The sequence below is a fragment of the Rhinolophus sinicus genome, chromosome 15, assembly GCF_057876585.1.
Source record: "Rhinolophus sinicus isolate RSI-liver-muscle chromosome 15, RSI-T2T, whole genome shotgun sequence".
NCBI classification, from domain to species: Eukaryota; Metazoa; Chordata; class Mammalia; order Chiroptera; family Rhinolophidae; genus Rhinolophus; species Rhinolophus sinicus.
Window position 1 is genome coordinate 133,942,984 of NC_142515.1, and position 23,007 is coordinate 133,965,990.

At 37.7% G+C, this 23,007-nt stretch overlaps 1 long non-coding RNA gene across 1 annotated transcript; it reads left to right on the forward strand.

The window, feature by feature from the left end:
• Positions 1-1,708: 1,708 nt before the first annotated feature.
• LOC141569614 (uncharacterized) lies at positions 1,709-22,643 on the forward strand. The gene is made up of 2 exons (XR_016019103.1): positions 1,709-3,095; positions 21,982-22,643. It is a non-coding gene; the product is annotated as an uncharacterized LOC141569614 (long non-coding RNA).
• Positions 22,644-23,007: the final 364 nt, after the last annotated feature.

The following is a 23,007-nucleotide window of genomic DNA, read 5'->3' on the forward strand; positions in this document are numbered from 1 at the left end:
GATGAGTTGTGTATTGTGTGACTTTGTTGCCTAGGAGGTTTTTATTTTCGGTAACAACAGGTTTTGTTGTTTCTTGATTTCACGGATGGTAAAAAGGAAAGCAGTTTTGGATTCTATGTAGCAAAATTGTCTTTGAAATCCCCAGTAGCATAAAATTTTCTATAAAATTCTTATGTGAAACACAGAAGAAGAGCCTTTTACTGGAGGTAATTACCGATGTTTTACCGTGGGGCTTGTAGCAGAGATGCTTTACAGGCTAAGTCCCGTCCAGGGCCCATCTAAGTTCAGGGTGAAGTAAACATCATGCTATGATTTCAGCCCACAGAAAATAATTTTCCCAAACTGTTTATTCCCTTGAAAAAGTCTAATAATAGACAATGATTTTTAACTGATGGGGAGCTGTTTGGTTTTACCCCTACGAAATAGCCATTTTTTTGCAGGTCAAAATGGTGCATATCAGCCGTTCCATAGGGTCCTACTCAAAAGAAGACTTAAAATGACAGCCGTTTTAAAAACACACTGTTGCCTAGGTCTGTACAAGGACCTGCAGAGCGGGTGAGAAGGGATCGAAGGAGGCGGAACAGGGCTGCCGGGCAGCCGGGGAGTCTGCACGGTGGGCCCTCTGTGCTGGTTCCCGGCCCAGGGCCCGCGGCATCCACGGCGACCTCGGCCCACACGCACCTGCCCTCTGTGACCTGCCCAGGCTGTTAGACACACGTGGCTCAGACTGTCAGTCTGGGGCTGTTTTCTCTTCCTTTCGGGTGAGAGTTGAGGTTCCTGAAGCTGAAGTCCTTTACCCAGGGCCAGACACCATTCAGGTCCCGTCTCGTCTGATTCGAGCTTCTGTCCTGAATCATTTTGCCACTTGGTCGTGCCCACAAAGCAGGAGGAGGCTTTGGGGTGCGGGGCTTGTGGGCGTGTGCTCCCCGGGGGTCTGCACCCCAAAGCAGCCGCTGCCGTGTTTCTCTTTTTCAGGCTGCTGCTCTTTCTTTGTGCATCACAGCCTTGAACCACCAGGTGTCAGAGTCCTGCAGATTTTAAAGAAAATCATTCCATTTTCACTCTGCCTCAAAGATTAGACTCTGCCTTACTTACAGTTAGAGACTAACTCGTAAAAGCCATCCTCTGTTTTCCTACCCGGAGCACATGGAGGTGGAAGGTGGCCTCAGTGCAGGGGTCATGAACCTGAGGACGCTGAGGGGACAGGGGGCTCCCGTCCCGTCTCTGGTGGGACGGGGGACTGCGTGTGCCACTCAGGGTCCTGCTACACTGAGCTCATGGTGGGGGATGGTAAACGGCAAACTCCCAAGTCACCATATTTCCTTCCCAACTTTTATCCCACTCATGTTTTTAAGAACACAGATGTATTATAAGAAGGGACACAGTGTGGAAACCTGGGAGAGAAAGGCTTTAGAAACATTTTAAAGCCTGACCAAATCTGCAGTCTGTGGTTTCACAATGTGGCTTCAGATGTGAAGGGTTGGGTGGAAAGCCTTAGGAGCTGTCAGGAGGCCTTGGCCTCGTACCCCGTTCCCAGGCGCCCCTGCACACGTTCCCCTGCACACACACCCCTGCATGTGCCCCCAGCACATACACCCCTGCATATACACCTCTGCACACACACCTGCACACGCCCCTGCACACGCACACCTGTACACGCCCTCTGCACACACACCTCTGCACACAACCCCTGCACACAACCCCTGCACACACACGACCCTTGCACACTCCCACTCTTGCCCCTGACCTTGCATGTTTCACATTTTGGGGCATGAGCCATATTTCATTTTAAATCTCTTCCCAACCAGTGCTTCTAGAACAATTGCTGTGAAGCAGCTGTAATGCAGGGCTGGGACCTGGGAGCTGGCTGCGCTGCCCATATCAGGGCCACTGTGCTTGTGACACCACGAGGGAGACGGCACTTTCCTGGAGGCCAGCGGGAGGACGCAGCTCTGACCCACCTGACTCTTCTCAGTGCCTACTCGACGTCAAACACGTGTATCCACACGTGGTTTCTACATAATTCTCACCCTCAGCGAGAAACGGTTTGGGGCTTCAGATGCAAAGGGTCAGCAACACAGCAGGGAAGGGGCTGCCCCAAGGCCTCAGGTCAAGCCCTCCCAGCCTGCGTTGCCGGCTGTGCATGGGCAGCCCGCTCTGGTGGGGGTGTAACGGTGTAGCGGGTGCCAGGAGCTCCCGGCCCTAGTGGTAGTTTCCTTCATGGGCAGTGTTTCTGTGATACAATCAATGCTTCTTCCTCAGGCAACGTCAGACATGTGAAGAGAGGCAGCCTGCCGAGGGACGAGGAGGAGAAGTGAGCACTTCTGCCACCGCACACCCTTTTCCATCTGTATGTTGTCACCCGTGGAGAGCCGTCCACACGGTACTGACTCAGAGGAATTGCTTGCACCAAAGAAAGAGGGACTCAGTGACTTGTCTAAGAATTCATGGCCGTCTCCACTGCTCACCTGAACAACCTTTAAAACACGACCTGTGTGTCACCTTCTCAGTGTGTGCCCACCTGACGCCTTGGGCAGCCACTGATTCTTTTGAAACCATCTCTAGAATTGCGTCCTTTGCAGAATGTCACACAATTGCAATCACAGAGTATGTACCTTTTCAGACTGGCCTCTGTCACAAAGTCACATGGATTTATGATTCACACATGGCTTTTTGTGACTTAACAGCTCTTTCTCCTAATTGCTGAAAAGTATTCCATCACATGCTGGGTCACCCACCTGCCCTTTAAAGGACGTCTTGGTTGCTTCCGGTTTGGGAATGGCTTCAGCTGCTGTGAACATTCTCATACTGATCTCGGAGTGGACATCTGAGCACCCACTTACCGAAGGGCGTGGGACTGCTCCGTCATGAGAGAAGCCGCTCAACTGCCTTCTGAGCTGGCGTTTGTGTTCCCAGCCGCAAAGGAGGAGAGTTCCTGTACATCCTTGCTGGCCATCGGTGGTGTCAGCTGTTGGCTACTAACCAACCTAATGTGTGGCAGTGCTGCCACCTCGCTGTTGGATTTGCCACTCCCTAATGACGCGTGGAGCATCTTTTCATGTGCTTATTTGCCATCTGTGTATGTTTTTGGTGAGGTGTGTGTTCAGATTCTTTTGCTTATTTTTGTGTTTGTTTTCTTATTGTTGACTTTTAAGAGTTCTTTTGCATGTTTGCGATATAAGCCCTTTATCAGATGTGTGTTTTGCAAATATTTTTCTCCTAGAGTGATGGTCTTTTCATCCTCTTAACAGCTCTTCCACAAGCAAAATTCTTTTTTTTTTTTTTTTTCATTGATTATGCTTCTGGTGTTGTATCTAAAAAATCATCAGCAAACCCAAGGGCACATAGATTTTCGCCTCCTAGATGGAGCTACAGAAGAAGTGCTGTAGCTTTCATTCTGTATTTAGGTTTATGAAGCATTTTTACTTCATTTTTGTGAAAAGTGTGAGGCCTGTGTCTAGGGTTTTTTTGCACATGGATACCCAATTACATCGGCACCCTTTGTTGAGAAAGTAACTATTCTCCACTGAATTGCCTTTGCTCCTTTGTCAAAGATCTACGGACTGTGTTTGTTTGGGACTGTTTTTTGGCTTCCAGTCGGGCCCAATGGTCAGGGTGCCGATCCTTCCACCAGCGCCAGCTGGTGCTCACTCTTCATGACCGGAGCCTTGCAGTTAGGGCTGGAAGGGGTAGTGTGACTCCTCCAGCCATGCTTTTCTTCTTTAGTGTTGTGCTGGCTACTCTAGGTCTTTTACCTTTTCATATAAACTATAGAATCATTTTCTCAATTATGTACAAAATAGCCTCCTGGGGTTTCGATTGAGGTTTATTGAAGCTATGGAACAAGTTGGGAAGCAATGACATGGTAGCAATATTGAGTGTTCCAATCCATGAACATGGAATATCTCTCTGCTAATTTATATCTTTCTTGATTCATTTTATCAGAGTTTGTAGTTTTCTGTGTACAGATTCTGCATGTATTTTGTTAGTACATCATTTTTGTGGTGCTATTGTAAATAGTATTTTTTAGAAACATTTCATTCCGGTTGTTCATTGCCGGATACAGACAAGCAATCCAATTTCTTATGCTAACATTGTGTCCTACAGCTTTGCTCTGTGCACTTATTCAGTCCAGGAGTTTCCTGTTTGGGGTTTTCGGTATGAGCAATCTTGTCATCTGGAAACAAAGACAGTTTTATTTCTTTCTTTGCAATCTGTATACTTTTCTTGTCCGATTGCACTGGTTCAAACTTCCCCTATGAGGGTAATAGAAGGGCTGAGAGAGGACATCCTGGTCTCCTTCCTAATCTTGGGGAGATGTGTTCCATTTTTCACTGTTACATGTGCTGTCAGCTGTTGGTACCGTGTTTACCCCCAAAATAAGACCCAGCTGGACCATCAGCTCTAAAGCATCTTTTGGAGCAAAAATTAATATAAGACACAGTCTTATTTTACTATAACATAAAACCAGGTCTTATATGATTAATAATATAATATAATATAATATAATATAATATAATATAATATAATAATATAATATAATATAATATAATATAATATAATATAATATAATATAATATAATATAAAATAAAACATTGGGTCTTATGTTAATTTTTTCTCCAAAGGAAGCATTAGAACTGATGGTCCGGCTAGGTCTTATTTCTAGGAAACACGGTATGTTGCAGATGTCCTTTATCAAGCTGAGGGAGGCCACATCTTTTTCTCTTTCCCAGTTTTGTTGAGGTTTGGTAAATAAAAATTGTGTACATTTAGCTTGTACAATGTGATGTTTTGCTATATATACATATTGTTAAATGACCATCACAGTCAAGCTAATTAGAATATTTACAGTTACCTCCTCTTTTTGTGCTGAGAACACTTGAGATTTTCTTTCTTAGCAGATTTCAAGGATGCAATACATTATTATTAACCGTAGTCATCGTGCTGTACATGAGCTCCCCAGAACTTATGTATCTTATGACTGAAAGTTTGACCCCTCTGACCAGCCTCTCTGCTTTCCTCTTACTCCCCAGTCCCTGGCAACCACCACTCTACCTATGAGTTTGACGGTTTTCTTAGATTCCACACGTAAGTGAGATCAGCAGTGTTTGTCTTTGTGGGTCTGGCTTTTCTCACTTAGCATAATGCCCTCTACATCCCTTCATGTTGTCACAAATGGCACGATTCCATTCTTCATTAAGACCTTAAATATGTTATATGTATATATTTCTCCAGTAATCTGCAGACAAACACTTATGTTGTTCTCATATCTTGGTCCATTTAAATAAATACCCAGAAATGGGATTGCTGGATTATATGATAGTTCCATTTTTAATTTTTTGCGGAATCTCCATACTGTTTTCGACAATGGTTGCAAAACTTCCATTCCCACCAACAGTGCACAACGGTTCCCTATTCTCCACGTCCTCCTGTACACTTATCTTTTGACTTTTTGATAACGGCCACCCTAACACGTGTGGTCTGCTATCTCCTTGTGGTTTGATTTGCATTTCCCTGATGATTAGTGATGTCATGCATCTTTTCATGTACCTGTTGGCCGTTTATATGTCTTCTTTGGAACAATGTCTACCCAGGTCCTGTGCTCGTTTTTTCATTAGTTTTTTTTTTCTTCTGTTTTTGTTTTTGCTATTGAGTTGTTCCTTATATATTTTGTTTCTTATATATTTCACTCCTTATTGGATATACGGTTTTCAAAATATTTTCTCCTATTCTTTAATGTTGACATTTCAATTTAATTTTGTTGATTGTTTCCTTTGCTGAGCAGAAGCTTTTTAGTTTGATGTAATCACAGTTTGTGTGTGTGTGTGTGTGTGTGTGTGTGTGTGTGTGTGTGTGTGTGTGGTTTTTTGATCTTTTGCTTTTATTACCTGGACTTTTGGTGTCAAATCCAAAATAATCATCGCCAAGATGAATACCAAGGAGATTTCCCTTACATTTTATCTTCTAGGAGTTGCACAGTTTCAGGTTTTACATTCAAGTCTTTAATTCATTTTGAGTTGATTTTAGTTTACGGTGAAAGACAGTGGTCCAATTTCATTCTGTGTGTGGCTCTCCAGTGTTCCCAACACCATTTGTTGAAAAGGCTCTCCTTTTCCCACGGTGTATTCTTGATGTCTTTGTCAAAGATTAGTTAACCATATGTGCATGGGTCTGTTTCTGGTCTCTATTCTGTTCTATTGGTCTATGTATCCATCTCTATATGAAACCATGCTGTTTTGATTACAATAGCTTTGTAATATAGTTTGAAATCAGGAATTGTGATGCCTCCAACTTTGTTTTTCTTGCTCAAGATTGCTTTACTTCTTTGGGGGTATTTTGTGGTTTTATAAAAATTTTAGGATTTCTTTTCCTGTAAAAAATGCTACTGGAATTTGGATAGGGATTGCATTGAATCTATAAATCACGTTGTGTAGCATGGACATTTTAACAACGTTAATTCTTGCAATCTGTGAATATGGGATACACTCATTTATTTGAAAAAAATCTTCAATTTCTTTCATCAATGTGTTATAGTTTTCAGTGTACAGATCTTTCACACACTTGGTGAAATTTATTCCTAAGTACTTTATTCTTTTGATGCTCTTGTAAATGGAATTATTTTCTTTATTTCTTTTTCAGATAATGTGTTGATAGTGTATACAAATATAACTGATTTTGTATATTGATTTTATATCTTGCAACTTTACTAAATTTATTAGTTTTAATAGTTTTGGGTGGAATCTTTACTTCTAGATAAAAGATGATGTCGTCTGCATGCAGAGATAATTTTACTTCTTCCTTTCCAATTTGGATGCCTTATATATTTTTTGTTGTCTAATTGCTCTGGCTGGGACTTCCAGTGTTGTGTTAGATAAAAGTAGAGAGAGAGAGAAGACACATGCTTTCACGTCTTGTTTCTCATCTTAGAAAGAAGCCTTCAGCTTTTCACTGTTGAGTATGATGTTACCGTGGGGTCTTTATTATGCTGAGGTTCATTTCTTCTGTACCTAATTGGTGGAGAGTTTTTATCATAAAGGGATGTTGAATTTTTGTCTAATGCTTTTTCTGCATTTACTGAGAGGATCACATGATTTTTATCCTTCATTTTATCGATTTCCTTGTGTTCCAGGGGAAGATCCCACTCATCGTGACGTACGATCCTTTAATGTGCTGTTGAATTTGTTCTGCTAATATTTTGTTTAGGAGTTTTGCATCTATGTTTATCAGGGATATTACCCTGTAATTTTCTTTTCTTGTGTTGTACTTATCTGGCTATGGTATCAGAGTAATGCTGGCTTTGTAAAGTAAGTCTAGAAATGTTTCCTCATTTTCAATTTTTTGGAAGTGTTTGAGAAAAATAAGCATTAATTCTTCTTTAAATGTTTGGTGGAATTCACTAGTGAAGCCCTCTGGTCCTGAACTTATCTTTGTTGGGAGATTTTTGACTACTGATTCAATTTATTTACTTGCTTAACTATCAATATTTTTAGATGGTCTGATGTTGGGTGCATATATATTTTAAATTTTTATATCCTCTTAATGAATTGACCCCTTTATAGTTATATGATGACCTTCTTAGTCTCTTCTCAAAGTTTTGGATTTAAGGTTTATTTTGTCTGATATAAATATTGCAACATCTTTTTTTTTTTTATTATTATATTTACACGGAATATCTTTTTCCATCCCTTACTTTTATTCTATGTGGGTCCTTTAAGCTGAAATGAGTCTCTTGTAGGAAGTAATGGTCAAGTCTTGTTTTTTAATCCATTCAGCCACTCTATATGTCTTTTATTTGGATAATTCATTTATATTTAAAATAATTATTAATATGTTATGACTTACGATTGCCATTTGTTAATTGTTTTCTGGCTGTTTAGTAGTTTCTTTTTTTCTTTCTTCCTCTCTTGCTGTCTTGTTTTGTTATTTGATGCTTTTCTGTAATGGTTTGCTTTGATTTATTTATCTTTTGTGTATCTACTATAGGCTTTTGCTTTGTGGTTACCATAAGGCCTACACAGAACATTAGTTATAACAGTCTTTTTAAACTGATGATAACTTTGATTGCATACAACAGTTCTATCCTTTTTCTCCCCTACCTTCATTTTATACATTTTATATTTTCTTTTATATATATATATATATATATTTTTTAATTAAATTTATTGGGGTGACAATTGTTAGTAAAATTACATAAATTTCAGGTGTACAATTCTGTATTACATCATCTATAAATCCCATTGTGTGTTCATCACCCAGAGTCAGTTCTCCTTCCATCACCATATATTTTATCCCCCTTACCCTCATCTCCCACCCCCACCCCCCTTACCGTCTGGTAACCACTAAACTATTGTCTGTGTCTATGAGTTTCTGTTTCTCATTTGTTTGTCTTGTTCTTTTCTTGTTTTTGGTTTATATACCGCATATCAGTGAAATCACATGGTTCTCTGCTTTTTCTGTCTGACTTACTTCGCTCAGCATTACACTCTCAAGATCCATCCATGTTGTCACAAATGTTCCTATATCATCTTTTCTTACTGCCGAATAGTATTCCATTGTGTATATGCACCACAACTTCTTTATCCATTCATCTATCGAAGGACATTTTGGTTGTTTCCATGTCTTGGCCACCGTAAACAAAGCTGCAATGAACACTGGAGCACACGTGTCTTTATGGATAAATGTTTTCAGATTTTTTGGGTAGATACCCAGGAGAGGGATTGCTGGGTCATATGGCAATTCTATTCGTAATTTTTTGAGGAACCTCCACACTGCCTTCCATAACGGCTGCACTGTTTGCAAAAATCTTCTCCCATTCAGTTGGTGGCCTCTTTATTTTGTCGATGGTTTCTTTCGCTGTGCAGAAGCTTTTAAGTTTCATAGAGTCCCATTCGTTTATTTTAGCTTTTACTTCCATTGCCTTTGGAGTCAAATTCATAAAATGCTCTTTGAACCCAAGGTCCATAAGTTTAGTACCTATGTTTTCTTCTATGCAGTTTATTGTGTCAGGTCTTATGCTTAAGTCTTTGATCCATTTTGAATTAACTTTGGTACATGGTGACAAATAGCAGTCCAGTTTCATTATTTTGCACGTGGCTATCCAATTCTCCCAGCACCATTTATTGAAGAGGCTGTCTTTGCTCCATTGTATGTTTTTAGCTTCTTTGTCAAAAATTATCTGTCCATATTTATGTGGTTTTATTTCTGGGTTCTCAATTCTATTCCATTGGTCTATGTGTCTGTTTTTCTGCCATTACCATGCTGTTTTGATTATTGTAGCCCTGTAGTACAAGCGAAAGTCAGGAAGTGTGATACCTCCAGTATTGTTCTTTTTTCTTAAGGTTGCTTTGGCTCTTCGGGGTCTTTTGTGGTTCCAAACAAATCTGATGATTTTTTGTTCTATTTCTTTAAAATATGCCATTGGGATTTTGATGGGGATTGCATTGAATCTGTATATTGCTTTGGGTAATATGGCCATTTTAACTATGTTGATTCTTCCAATCCATGAGCACGGAATGTCTTTCCATTTCTTTGTGTCTTCTTCAATTTCTTTCAAAAATGTCTTATAGTTTTCAGCATATAGGTCTTTCACGTCCTTGGTTAAGTTTATTTCTAGGTATTTTATTCTTTTTGCTGCAATTGCAAAAGGAATTGTTTTTTGTATTTCTTTTTCTGAGATTTCATTGTTAGTATATAGGAAGGCAATGGACTTTTGTGCGTTGATTTTGTAGCCAGCAACTTTACTGTATTCGTTGATTGTTTCTAATAGCTTTTTGGTGGAGTCTTTAGGGTTTTCTATATATAGCATCATGTCATCTGCAAAGAGTGATAATTTAACTTCTTCATTCCCAATTTGGATGCCTTTTATTTCTTTCTCTTGCCTGATTGCTCGGGCAAGGACTTCCAACACTATGTTGAAAAGCAGAGGTGACAGTGGACAGCCCTGTCGTGTTCCTGAACGTAGAGCAAAGGGCTTCAGTTTTTCTCCATTAATTATGAGATTAGCAGAGGGCTTGTCATATATGGCCTTTATTAGGTTAACGTATTTTCCTTCTATACCTATTTTATTAAGTGTTTTAATCATAAATGGATGTTGTATCTTGTCAAATGCTTTTTCTGCATCAATTGATATAATCATATGATTTTTGTCCTTTATTTTGTTTATGTGATGTATCACATTGATGGATTTGCGTATGTTGAACCATCCTTGTGCCCCGGGGATGAACCCCACTTGGTCGTGATGAATAATCTTTTTAATGCATTGTTGTATTCGATTTGCTAGAATTTTATTTAGGATTTTTGCATCGGTATTCATCAGAGATATTGGTCTGTAGTTTTCTTTTTTTGTGCTGTCCTTACCAGGTTTTGGTATCAGGGTGATGTTGGCCTCATAAAATGAGTTAGAGAGTACTGTCTCTTCTTCAATTTTTTGGAAGAGTTTGAGCAGGATTGGTATTAGATCCTCTTTGAAGGTTTGGTAGAATTCACTAGTGAAGCCATCTGGTCCTGGGCTTTTGCTTTTGGGAAGGTTTTGGATGACTGATTCAATTTCGTTACTGGTGATCGGTCTGTTTAGATTTTCCAGTTCTTCATGGTTCAGCCTTGGAAGGCTATATGTTTCTAAGAACTTGTCCATTTGTTCTAGGTTGTTGAATTTGGTGGCATATAGTCCTTCATAGTATTCTTGGATGATCCTTTGTATTTCTGTGGTGTCTGTGATAACTTCCCCTTTTTCGTTTCTGATTTTGTTAATTAGGGTCTTCTCTCTTTTTATCTTAGTGAGTCTAGCCAAGGGTTTGTCAATTTTGTTAATCTTTTCAAAGAACCAGCTGTTTGTCACATTAATTTTTTCTATTGTCTTTTTGTTCTCTATTTCATTTAGTTCTGCTCTAATTTTTGTTATTTCCTTTCTTCTGCTGACCTTGGGTTTTACTTGTTCTTCTTTTTCTAGTTCTTTAAGGTGTAACATGAGGTTATTTATTTGGGAGTTTTCTTGTTTCTTGAGATAGGCCTGTAATGAGATAAATTTCCCTCTTAAAACTGCTTTCGCTGCATCCCCAAAATTTTGGTAGGATGTATTTTCATTGTCATTTGTTTCTATGTACCTTTTGATCTCTCCTCTAACTTCTTCTTTGACCCAGTCGTTCTTTAAATGTATGTTGTTTAATCTCCATATATTTGTGTTTTTCCCCACTTTCTTTTTGCAGTTGATATCCAATTTCAAAGCCTTGTGATCAGAGAATATGCTTGGTGTGATTTCAATCTTCTTAAATTTGCTGAGGGTGATTTTATGTCACAATATATGGTCTATCCTTGAGAATGTTCCGTGTACACTAGAAAAAAATGTATAGTCTGATGTTTTAGGATGAAGTGCTCTATAAATGTCAATTATGTCCATTTCATCTAATGTGTCATTGAGGGCTACTATTTCGTTATTTATTTTCTGTTTGGATGATCTATCCATAGCTGTCAATGATGTATTTAAGTCCCCTAGTATAATTGTGTTTTGGTCAGTTTCTCCCTTTAGTTCTGTTAGTAGTTGCTTGGTGTATTTCGGTGCTCCCTGACTGGGGGCATAAATATTGATGACTGTTATGTCTTCTTGTTGTACAGTCCCCTTCACCATTATGAAATGTCCATCTTTGTCTCTTGTTATCTTTTCCACCTTAAAGTCTGTTTCATCTGATATCATTATGGCTACACCTGATTTTCTCTGGGTACCATTTGCTTGGAGTGTCAATTTCCACCCTTTCACTTTGAGTCTATGCTTGTCCTTGTAGCTGAGATGTGTCTCTTGGAGACAGCATATGGTTGGGTTTAGTTTTTTGATCCAATCTGCTACTCTGTGCCTTTTTCTTGGTGAGTTCAGTCTATTTATATTTAGGGTGATTATTGATATATGAGGATTTCCTGTCATTCTATCTTTAGTTTTCTGGTAAAGCTGTCTCTCCATTGTTTCTTTGCCTTTTTGTTGTTGTCTATTATTTCTGTGTGGTGGTATTCTATGATGTTTCCCTCTGTTTCTTCTTTTATTACAGTATATATATATATATAATTTTGAGAATCAGAAAACAAAATTGCTTGCCACTACATTTTTAATTTAAAAAGCTTTGTTAGACGTGATTTGAAAAAATAATGAGCAATAATAATAGTAAATGAAAAGCCCCAGAGCATAAAAAATATTCCTGTAAAATTTAAATGTGCATAGTCATAACATTACCCAGATATACAGTTGGAGGAAGGATGCATTTTGACAAGAGAAATTTAATTAAGTGTTTTTGTCTGGAAAATATCCTGCAAAATAATACTTCTACTGTGTCATTCCACCTTGCATTTTTGGGAAGTACATGATAAATAAAAGTTTAAAGTTTCGCATGATTTATGTCATAATATCCACAAACATTTTTCACTCTATTTTAGTTTAAGTCCAGAAACACTCATTCCATCTTCAATTAAACAAACGTGCATGCATAATGCAATGGTGAATCTAAACTGAATTGAGCTCCCTTAATCTGAAAACATGCCTCTTATTTTCCCAGTTAATGCTTGAATATTTTTCTGAAATAAAAAATTGAGACTAATTTATAAATTTTAATGTAAAACCATATCTGGAAGCTTTTTGTTTATGTTTTCCCTAAACATCCATTTTCATTTTTCAAAGAAGTATGATTCTCCCGACGCATTCTCTTGCCTAAGGATGTAATTTATAAGTTTATCAGTAATTGTTCTAATTTTCCGTTATAGTTTCCTCCTCAGGATGCAGCTGTATGCAATGGCATCAATTCTTCCATGACCTCAAAGCATCCTTCCAAACTTTCAGACTACCCCTCCTACAAAATGGTAGCTAGAAAAGTAGAAATCGCTCTCTGAAGAATATTGAAGCTATCATTATCAAATCATACACTGATGTGAATATGGATACAGACCTGTTTATTCTTCCTTCATACACAGCTAGATTCAATGGATTTTAGGCATGGCCATGCACTGTGAGTGAGTCACAGAATATGAGTAGAAGCGCTGGGCACTATTTCTAGGCTTGACCCGTGAACCTTCCTGTACACAATTCTCCATATTTTTTTTTCCCTTTCTTTGGACATGATCTAATGTACATGAAGCCCAAGGGCCAAAAATCAGAGACTCAAAAATGAAAGAAACGCTGATTTGTTAACCACTACTAGGAAGAAAGACACAGGCCATGCTAGAACACCAATTTTGGAATTTACCTGAACAAAAAATAAACTTTGCTCACATTTTGAGCATCTGCACATTTATTTATAAGAGTGGCTAGCATTGCATGAGCTTGTACCGAAACTGGTAACTGGAAACGGCTCGCTGCCTTTACAGGCACCTAGAATATGTGACATTGGATTGGTGGTTGGATGAAGGAGATTGCAAATCGTAAAGCTGAAGATCTGTGTTATGTAATGGCAAAATACTTGGTAAAACGATTGCTCTGAATTGTTGGAAATTTTGAAAACAGGCTATGTGCCAACCAACCCTGACTTCAGGGAAATATAGTTCAAACAAATATACTGTGTATTAGCTATGATTGGTAGTTTTTAGCAAGGCATTGTAAAATAGGAGATCAAGCGAGGATTAACTGGCTTTCAACTGTACATGTGAGTATAGAAATAAAACAAAGTTGTGGGTTTTAAGAAGGCTTAGCAATCGAGGTGCAATAAGATTCCTTCGTTGGACAAGTGTCTCAGTCCTGAGATAAAGATAATTCAAGATAACACTGCCCCACCTGAATATTTTCCTTCAGTTTCCCTCAAATTAGCAATTAAGTGCGAAAAGAAACATAACATTAATGAAACAAGTAAATAAAGCAGTCCTGAGAATTATACACTGAGATAACTTTTTTATGAATTTACTGGCACATTTGAAATGCCTGCAAGCATACAGATCAGAAACATACCATATTTTGAGGGAATTGTCACTGAAACAACAAATCCAGAATAAAAAACACCCCTTTGACTTTTTTACTTCAAATTGATTCTTGATGTTCAGTGTTGCACAAGTAAGAAGAACACTGTAAAAACTGGACACTATCAAATAGGTCATTTTCTCCAAATTACACCCACTTCAGATGTAGCTTTGGAGAGGAACAAACAAGGAAGAATTTGCCAGAAAGAAAGAAGGTTGAGAGAGAGAGAGAGAGAGAGAGAGAGAGAGAGAGAGAGAGAGAGAGATCAATAATCATGAAAAACAATATACAAAGAGGAAAATTAGGGTCTGATTAAGGTAATTCTCTAATAGTAAAAGCAGAAATTCTTACAATGCCTGGTCTGTAGGATTTTATTATTTTATTGCTCCAGAAAAGTGATTTCAATGTGTCTCTCATTCTCTACTTTTCCAGATGAGAATTTCTATCATGGTTATCCAACCCCTGCTCCTTAGTTATATAAACTGAGACATTTAAAAATCAGATATCTTTTGGTTTACAGGTTGTCAGATAATTAGGAACTCACCAAGGCCAAATAGATAGCCTAGATATCGTGAACTTTGAATTGGGTGCAATAATTGGATGTTTTTGCTTATCTTCTTTGAAAAGGGATTGATTTTGTTCTCTATTTGGGAACAAGGGTGACTCTGTTTTGTGACCAGTTCGGTTGTCTGGTGGCAGAGACAAGATATGTGTTTACTAAACCCATTTCCTCTTCTTGGAGAACCCATTACAGAATATCTGCTGGACTCCTTTGCATTTGGATGTAATTGGAGTATAGCCAATGTAATATACACAGCACTAATGTGAATCAACTTTAGGACTGGACTATAGAAACCTCCTGTGTGCATTCTCTGTAATTTTTCTCTTCTTCTGTCAGGTTAAATAAGAAAAGCATGACAACCTTGAAAACCACAGGTGGAAAATGGTGGGCCTGAAAAATAGAAACACCTTGCTCCTTGAATTATTACTTTAAGAAATACCCATTGTAGTCTTTATACACATAAAGATAAATAATAAAAATAAAATATAAATGCATAATTAAACAAATTATAATTAAAAAATACTATAGTTCTGTGTTCTTACCTGTGATCCTATGTTCTTATACATGTTTAAGTGTACTTACAATCTTCTTGCTTTACCTTAGCTAGTTTACATACGTAACTGCCAGACATATGAAACGTAAAAATATAATATATGATGTGTAGTTATGTCAAAATTGCCTCATGATAAATGCATAGATTTAATCTAGTTTGTTTTCCATAGATTATCTCACATTAACCCATGCAATTAAACAAATAACTCTGAGTTGCTATTTATGTCTGATGCCAGGATAGTACTGGAGATAAAGCACTGAATAAGACAGAAATCTTGTCTTGAAGAAGCTTAGAGACCAATGGAATTCAGAAAAATAAAATAGAATAATAAAATCTGAAAAATGCTACTGTGAAGTGAGTAGGAACAGCATCAGAATAAGTGCGAGATGGTAGAAGAGCTGCAGAGGGAAATGACTAAACCTGAGCACCAAGAATGAGTAGAATGGGGGCGGCCGATGGCTCGTTGGTTAGAGCGGGAGCTTTAACGACAAGGTTGCCAGTTCAGTCGCCGCATGGGGTGGTGGGCTGCGCCCCCTGCAACTAAAGATTGAAAACAGCGACTGGACTTGGAGCTGAGCTGCGCCCCCCCAATGTTCCCCAATTAAAAACAACAAACAAAAAAAGAGTTTAGAAGAAAAAAAAAATGAGTAGGAGTTAGCCAAGCAAGGTTAATGGAGAGTAGGAGGGAGACAGTAGGTGTAAACACCTGTAAATATAACAGAAAATTAGACCATGACATATTTTATGCCTTATTAAAGCGTTGTGATAATTTCTAAAGACAAAGACACCATTTGTAGGTTAAAATCAGAAAAGTAACAATATTGAATTAGTACTTTAGGGAAAACAATCACTTAAACTTTTTGGATTAAAATGTTAAGTCTGAATTCTGGATACAAGAGAATGTTAAAATTCCATGTGGGAGAATCTGCATCTAAACTAACATAAGAGTAGAGGGTAAAAGGAAAGCAGCGATATTCAAGAGTTGTAAGGAAGAAATATTAGTGGGACAAGGTTGTTGTGTGTATAACTGATGGGTATGCTCAGGGTGGAAAGTAATTAAGCTATTCTTTCCGGCATGATGTTACTCATTGAGTTAGAGAAAACAAGAAGTGGAAATGGTTTTGGGATAAAGACAAGCTAAGTTTGGGGTATACTATGGAAGTATGTATTAGCACTCTGAAAGAGCTTCTGGAATTATTTTACAGTTGCTCTGTGTGGGGACAGAGCCCCAAAGAGCAATTTCCAGGCTCTCGGCCTCATATGGAGGGGTGCTGGCTCGGGTGGTAGATGGCCGTCAGCTGTGGCTGGTTGGCCGTCAGCTGTAGCCATTGAGCCATTGGCAACTAATATAACTGCTGCGGCTACAGAGGAGGAGAGTCGAGGAGAGTGGAGGAGAGTCGTTGGTTGGTTGGCAGAAAAACGGACAGCAGGTCGCACGTCCGGTGAACCCAGCCTCCAGTGAGACCATAGTGGTATGACTCCCCTACCTATGGTCTGTGAGTGTTCCTTTTTGGCCTCACCATATCCTGCGTTCTTGTGTGGGGAGCGGGAGCAGGGACCCCACAGGCCTCCCTGCATGACACTCTGGAACTTAGAAATTGATCTTGATTGAAAATAACTATGACCAGAATTGAGTACACCAAGGGTATAGAAAACAACAAAAACTTTCACAGTGTATTATCCTGTAATGTAATATCTGTGACATCCTCAAAATCAATGTTACAAATGGTGGAACTAAGATGATTTGCTGTTAAATTTAATACTTTAATTCTCATTCCTCTGAGCTTAATTCCATGAAAGTGTCAAAGTTGAAAAAGTACATTTTTTTAAAAAGGAAAGATATAAAATTATGCATTTCTAACGGTTTACAGTTGTGGACCACTTGAGGCATTACATATTCTCAGTAAGCAAATTTACTGCTCTCACTCCTGAAGTTTCTGTGTTTCAAGTCCACACTGTTTTCTCTCGACTGGGTACTTCGTGTTCTCTTGAGCTCAAGTTCTAGATGATCTGTTAAAACTGTGATGCAGAGTTGTTTATTTTTATGTATAATAACCTCAAAGGAAAACCCATGGCAGTGCAGTGTTCCTATCTTGTGAAAGAATTACTAAAGTTAACAAAGTCACTGATTACATGCAGTAACTGTGGCAGTGGCACAGTATGTCTGTTTACAAAAGGTTCATGTTAAATGACAATAAGGGAAAGGAGAAAATTGTGAAATTTTCATTGTTCAAATGCTAACAAGTCTACTTTGATCTGAAATCCAGTAATAAAAATATGTAGATATAGTTCAACATATTTTTTAATTAGATACCATTAAAGTAACTGTCCATGCACAGCGCAGGTATTACTTATTTAAAAAGCCTAATGCATTAATCAATTTCAGATATAATACACAAATCTATTGAATGTAATTTTGAAGCCATGTAATAGTCTAAAGACAAATCCAAGCTAATATAACATTTGTGACTGCGTTCAAACCGTCAGAGAGTTCAGATAGATCTATGCTGACTCCCCCATTGTCTGGTTTCTCTTCCCAAACCAGGGGAAAGATTTCACCGTTAAGATTTATTTTATGTGGCTCTAAAGTATTTCACTACATATTTACTGCTGTGGTTCCCATTATTATACGTTTATTATTATCAGCATATGCTTTTGCAAGTACTGCATTTTTATGTTTGGGAATTCTCTATGTACTTAGCTAATGACGTTTCTCAGGTATATTATTCATAGGAATTTCTATCCTTACTGAATGGCAAGAGGTATCTATAGGAAAGATAGAGACATGTTTATTGGTATCATTCGTAGAGTTGCCTCCAAAGAATGTCAGAGTAAGGTTAGTCCATGTTGTATAGACTACAGGAAAGCCTTTGACTGCATAGATCATGGAAAACTATCAGTTGCTCTGAAAGAAACAGACGGCCCTCAGCATTTCATCGTCCTGACGCATAACCTGTACTGTGGGCAGGAAGCCACTGTCAGGACAGAATATGGAAACAGAACGGTTTCCCACAGGTAAAGGTGTCAGACAAGGGTGCATTTTATCTCCCTGTTTGTTTAATCTGTACACAGAACATAATGTATGAAAAAGCGGGCTAGACTCAGCGGAAGGAGAAGGGCAAATTGATAGAAGAAATATCAATAACTTAAGATATGCAGATGATATCGTCTTGCTGGCAGAAAGTAGCAATGATTTGAATCAACGTCTGATGAAAGTGAAAAAAATAGATGCCAAAGCAGGACTGCATTTAAACATGAAAAAGACAAAAAAATCATGATTACAGAAGAAATACACAACTTTAACATAGACACGAAGACATTGAAATTATTAAAGGTTTTGCTTGCCTGGTTTCATTTATCAATTCAAGTGGAGACTGCAGCTAAGAAATCAAGAGAAGTCTGAGGCTTGGAGGAGAGCAATGGAAGAATTGAGCGAGACCACCAAGAGCAAGGAGGTGCCATTAGAAACCAAAGCTGAGGTCATCCACACTCTTGTATTCCCAACTAGTATGTATGGACGCAAAAGCTGGACAGTGAAGACAGGAAACAAAATAATTCACTTGAAATATGGTTTAGGAGAAGAGCTCAATGGATATCCTGAAGCACCAGGAAGATGAACAAGTGGGTCCTACAGAAAACTAGGCCTGAAACATCACTGAGGCAAAAATGACAAAACTGCAGGCGTCCTACATGGAGCACATCATGAGAAGGCAGGGTTCTTTGGAAAAGACAGCCATGCTGGGAAAAATAGAAGGCAGCAGGAAAAGAGGAGGGCCAAATATGAGATGGATTGACTCCATGAAAAAAGCCATAGGAGTGCGTCTCCAGGAGCCCAGCAGGGCTGTTGAGGAGAGAACACGCATTCACAGGGATGCCAGCAGTCAGAGCTGACTCAGTGGCATTTAACACACACACAGTTGCTGAGAAGTTGCGATTTTTACTAAGTCCAATTTTTCAAAATAATAGAATGTGAGTTCACACTGTATTTGTGCAATTGCAGGATTCTAGAAAATTCCTGAAATAATGTATACTTTTAGAAACAAGTATGAAATATGAAAATTATAAATATTTAAAGAGTTTTAAATTAAAAATAAAAGTTAGAAAGCTGTATGTCAGACTCTGTATTTGTTTATATCTGATTTCACTTTTAGGTACATTAACTGAAGTGTATTATTTTTCAAAGCTACAATCATCAATATTGTTTCATTATTATTTTAAACTACTCACTTTGTTTCCAATTTTTTCCATCTTTGTGTGATCCAACCTGAACTATACCATAAAATTTTTAAATGACCATATTAAATGTAGAACAATAGTGCGTCAGTTTTTGTGTCGTAACTATACATATTGCATTTTTGAGATAGCTTGATATCCTGTGATGATGCTAAACTCAGAAGTTAGAATAATGTTCAAATAGCCCTATAATAAATTCATAAATTACTATTGGACATTTTCCTAATAGTGTTTCTCTTACCAATGTTACAAACATGCATATTCTTTGGTGTATCCATCATTATTTGCTATTTAAGCTATAAACTGATAGTTTCTACAGGTCTTCTCTCAAACTTGAATCTGTATAATAAAAATTTAAGAAATCAATACAGAATCAAAAGACAGGGCCAAGTGCTCACCATGTTGGCTGATTTGGTTGTGAACGTTCTTATTTCCTGAGCCTCATTTGTCAGTAACAGTGACAATTACTGGACTCAGTGAAATAGAATATCAGCATGAAGATTTCTTCCAATTCTAAAGTGTCTATTTTTTTTCAGCTGGAACTCTCCATACATTTGTTTTTAATTTGTTAATTTATGGACACATTAATTATTTTTATAATTATGATTGTTATTTATTTTCTCAGTTTTATCTTTCATGAGATGATGCATATCAATATTATTTTAGATGAGAATACATACCATGTTTCCCCGAAAATAAGACCGAGTCTTATACTAATTTTTGCTCCAAAAGACGCAGTGGTTCTTATGTTCAGGGGATGTCATCCTGAAAAATCATGCTAGGGCTTTTTTTCCGGTGAGGTCTTATTTTTTGGGAAACACGATATTCTATACTGTATAAGTTATGTAATTACTTTACTTCTATATAAATTTACCTGTATGAGAAGCTGTATGAGAGAGAGGGAATCTCCAACGAAATTAGACATGTGCTCAGGGAGCTTCCACAGTAGCAAAAATAGATATGGAAACACAGCACACGGAATAAAATATATTTATGTTGAGTATGATGCCGGTCTACAGCATCCTTTATAATTGTACTGATAACACAGAAAACAGTTCAAATATGACTGAAATTGCTGAAAATATGTTACAGAGGAGAAGATAACTTTTGAGCTGCAATTTGTTGATAAACTTCTAACATGCAGGATTCTTTGGGACAGTATTTTAATAAGAGAAAATGACTATGTTCAACCTTCACTTGGTCTTCCATTGCCAAAAATATTGTGAGAAACCTCCTAAGTGCAAAGTCACTAATGACTTTATATATTTTTGATAATGTCAAAACATTGATAAGTGTGAGATTGTTTATTAAGATCTGACAAGCCACACCTAAGTAAACTAAGTTGTCACAATTTTCAATGTAGGCAAATACAATGAATTTACCTGGGAAAGGTAAGCATGGATGGTTAGAATTGTAAGAAACCAGAGAAATCACCAGGTTTAAAATTCTATTCTTTAGTAAGGAAATCTCCACACCCTTGACACTTCCGTCTTGTATCCTTACTCTTCTCACCTTGAATGTTTTTTCCACTAAACGTAATTGTTCGAGGTCACCATGCAGTTTTCTGACAATTTCATGCTGCTTTATGACTCCGTATCTCTAACAAACTAACTCTTTAGGACATAGTAGTAACATGGAGGCAGAGGCTCTCAGGAAAAATCATAAAACTTTACCGGGCACATTTTGAGCCTCATACCCATAAATGTCACCCAATGGACTAAATTTGTCACAGAGAGTGTGATTGTCTTCTCTAACTTCCTCTTAAATACTGTTCTCACCCATCATGGCAAACCTTTATGAAAAGTGGGGGGAAATTTCTTTTCTGACCACTATATTAAATAGTAGAGAGCTTTGTTTATTTTATTTATTTATTTTTTTTCCAGGAACCATTCCAGGAAAGTAATGTCCCCTTCTCCTCCCTAAGGAAGATTTGTTTTCCTTCCAGCATAAATATAAGGCCTCTTTTTCTCATTTGCGGGAGAACAGATAAGTCCCCAGCAGGTCTAGGTAAGACCAGCATTGCCTAATTCCTGAGTTCTTCTGTGATGCACCCCACTTCATGTGCAGGTACCATCAGTCTCTCACCGTGTCTCTGTGTGGAGAGCCAGGCTTTAAAAAACAATGTCAGATATTGCTCTGGCTACTGCTTTTATCAGAGTTATAACTGGTCTTTGACTCTGACACAGGGTTCCCATATTTTTTCAGTACAGTTGACCCTTAAACAACACAGGTTTGAACTGTGCATGTCCACCTATATGCAGACTTTTTTTTCAGTAAATATATTGGAAACTATTTTAGAGATTTCCTTACTACCATGAAGCAATCGCATCAATTACACTAGGCAAGCATTAAGCAATCATATTGCTCCTTTTTCGTTATCGGTTCATGAATTGCTATACTTGTAAATAAATATGAATTTCTTTTTCAGAATTGTTTTTATTTTTCATGTCTAGTGTTTGTAATAGTTATAACATATATAGTGTTTTGTGTCATATAAGAATATTGATGTAGGTATTGGCAGACAATTCCTCCTCTAAACAGGTGATGTAAACCTGTAGTATCAATAAATATATACTGTACATGAATGTATTTTCTCTTCCTGATGATTTTCTTAACATTTTCTTTTTTGGAGGGGGCATATTGGGGAAAGGGGTGTTTTTCCAGGATTTGAAGTCATTGTTTTGTGTTTGTTTTGTTTTTCAATCTAGTTGTGGAGGGCACAGCTCACTGGCCTACGTGGGAATCAAACTGGAGAACTTGGTGTTAGGAGCACCGCACTCTAACCATGGAGCAAACCAGCCGCCCAGCATTTTATTTTCTCCAGCTTACTTTATTGTAATACAGTGTATAATACATGTAACAAATAAAATATGTGTTAATTGACTGTTTATGCTATGAGTAAAGCTACTAGTTAACAGGAGGCTATAAGTGGTAAACTTCTAGGGGAGTCAACAGTTATACATGGATTTTTGGCTGCACAGGGGATCGGCACCCCCACTCCCCACATTGGTCGAGAGTCAATTGTATACATACATATCATTCAGACAGGCTCACATGTTAACTTGCAAGTAAGCCAAAATCTCAGACCCTTCAGTTTTTGATTTAATACCTACCTTCAGGATGCTTTCCAGATCCTTCCAGGTGTGATCTTTAAACCCTCTGGGATTTTATCTCTTCATTCTCTAATCTATTTTTGTTGTTGTTAGTATACTCTCACTGAACCTCTTTCCCAATAGTAAGCTGCTGGAAGACAGAATTATATTGATGATGAGAAATACATCCTTTCTCTGTCCTGTACACGTTTTCTGGCCCTTAGGAAACATTCAATAAATGTTGAGTTTTGTTAATATAAATTGAACTTGACTTCAAAGTGTTTTTAGAAGTCTGAAATTTTCTCCTATGTTTTTTCCTTATTTTCACTTTTCTTTGAGTTTTAAGCATTTCAATGTTATATTCAATGTTATATTTCTTTATATCGAGTACTTTTTCCCCAATTAAAAAGTTAAAAACAAGCAAGGAGTTTTGCATTTAGTAACATTTGTTTCGGAAGATTAATGTCTGGCACATTTGTTCTTGTTTTAAATAAAAGTTAATGGTTTTTCATCCTAATCAATGTTTTCTGATGCAGCTGTAATGTGGACCTGACTTTTATCATTTTTTAAATTATCTAAACAGGTTATATTTTCTAATTTTTGTATTGTATGCATTGTTTAAACAATCTGAATAAAAATCCT